The following is a 2,500-nucleotide window of genomic DNA, read 5'->3' as shown; positions in this document are numbered from 1 at the left end:
TCTACTTTTGATGGAAAATGCTTAAAAGTATAGAACGAAATATTTTCCACAGGTTTCTTACGCGTGACACGAAGCCCATCAAAGAACAGATCCCAGACCACAGTGTTACCCACGTCATCTTCGGGTAAGTGTATAATTTCTATTATCCAAAGTACGATACCATGCATTTGAACGGTTTACAAAAAATAAGGAGCCTCCAAAGGGCTCTCCATAGGTAACAATGGGTTTCCTATTGGAAAGGATTACGGAACTGTCAGTTCTTTGAATACGGAAAGATTGTGATACATTTCAAATGCCATCGTCACCTTATTTCTTAAGGGCGTCTGGATGGCCTCAACTGCTGCGGGTGGTAACATTACCGCTGAAAAATCCTATGAGACTCAATTGTTGGGAAATCTTAAAACCTAACTTAGTGATGTAGTATTTTTTTCAAATTTCGAAAAGCCCATTACATTCTCTTACATAATACGTTGTATGAGAACCCTGTACTATAATTTTGGTTATTGGTGAAAACGCTGTTGAGAGATGAAAAAGATAATTTCATTAAAGTTGTTGTTGTTTTTTAAGATTGCAAAGAATCGAATCAGTCACCGAGTTTTGAGATAGAAAAAATGAAAACGAAAGCTGGGTCGGAGAGTCTCATTTGCATATGACTCTTAACAGCAAGCACTGGTCTACGAATATCTGCCACCAAACATGTGAAAACTCCTCATTTGGCTCTAAAAGCTCTGCGTAAGAATACATCAATCGCAATCCTTTAAAACCTGTTCTGTTGAAAGCTACTTTTTAGCTTCTCTGTATTTCACCAGAGCGCCAAAACCACATTCAAAACGACATCTTTGACATCCAATAAACTGTTTTCAATGTACTCTCATCCATCCGTGAGCAATTCATACAGCAGCATTCCTAGTCTCTGATCCAACAAAACGATATAAAACTACCCTTATTCTTTGGCCATCCTAGCTTTCAAAAAAGGTAAAACATAAATAGCGGTGATAAACATGGTAAACCAACGCATTTTATAAAGTCTTGACGTTTCGTGTGCCAGGGAGAAGTCATCGTAACAATGTTTGACAACTACCTACCTTGTAGCAAAAACATCTTACTGGAGTTCTATTTTGCGAATTGATGATTTTTTGTGGTTTGCGGAAACAAATTTTTGCGGTTCGAGAAGACTGAAATTTCTGCTGGGAACTGAATTTTGTGATTCTGTGTTCAAACAGCACGGAAGCAGCACATTTTATGTTCAACTTTTGTTGCACGGTATTTTGAGTCACACAGTTGACTGTATTTACTTACAGTATTAATACCTTACTGCGCAAAAGGAACTGAACACTGGGAACACAACAAAAAAAAGCCTATCGCTACCACGCATAACAAAAGACTGTTTCATTTATTCGGTTTGCGGTTTGCAGACGCTCTAGCAAATGGTGTTCCCTCCCATTCGTGCTGATCTAATTTACTGAATTTCTTGACATTTTCGGTCCTTTACCTATTGTTTTGTTTGCGATACAGACTACTGTACTTATCTAACCCCCGGGTTGGTTAAGGGGCAAGATTACTGAATGCTGGTTGGCTGAGACGGAGGGCATTTTTTTCTTAATCGTGAAGGCACTTATGGTAATTGAGAGGGCATGATTAGTTGATACTGATTGGTTAACAGTTGCTTATCCAGAGCAAGGGAAGTTACAATAGAATCTTCTTCCAGATTCTGACTCTGATTAAACTGCTTTTTATCCACACATAAAATAAATTTTAAGCGCAATTTCTCAGTATTGGCAGCCACGATTTATTGAATTGGACTTTAAAACAATGAAAGCGTGGTAAGTTGACTGTCATTTGTCCAGCTTCCCTCAATAATTTTGCCCTTTATGTGATAAACATGTAATCGCAATGTGCCCTTGTGCAATTAGAGATTAATTTCACTTGTATTTTCAAAGTTTCAAAGTTTTCCAAATTGCCCTCGTCGCTTCGCGGCTCGGGCAATTTTGTGAAAAATTTGAAATAAGTCCTTAATTGCCCTCGGGCCAATGCGATTACAAGTACAAATCATGTCAATGTTCTTGTTTAAGTCCAGTGTATATCGCCCGAGTGGCACTAGTCTTTATAACACGTCTTTAACAAATAGCCAATAAACTGTTATCAATGTAGCACCATCTGTCCCCGAGCATTTCGATTTGGTGCAGCTTTTCTTCAGTGCGCTAGACTGAAAGACGGCAACGACAATTTCCTGTCACGAAACACAACCATATAGCAGCATTCCTGGCTTCTGATCCAAGGAAACGATAAAAGTCTATGCTTCATAGGGATACACTGGTAGTCCAATGGTAGAACGGAATACAGTCACGGAGAGGAGGTTTAACTTCCATTTTAGCCGTCATTCTTGAATTGATGTCCTCAGATTTACAGCACTCGAGAAAGGTTGGAATTGAAAGTGTAATACAGCTAGGTACTCAAGGAACATATTGGTTTGCAAATTTGCGTAACCACTGACATACTT

Source organism: Montipora foliosa, chromosome 10 (assembly GCF_036669935.1).
Source record: "Montipora foliosa isolate CH-2021 chromosome 10, ASM3666993v2, whole genome shotgun sequence".
Lineage (NCBI taxonomy): Eukaryota > Metazoa > Cnidaria > Anthozoa > Scleractinia > Acroporidae > Montipora > Montipora foliosa.
Note: the sequence above shows the minus strand (reverse complement) of the source record.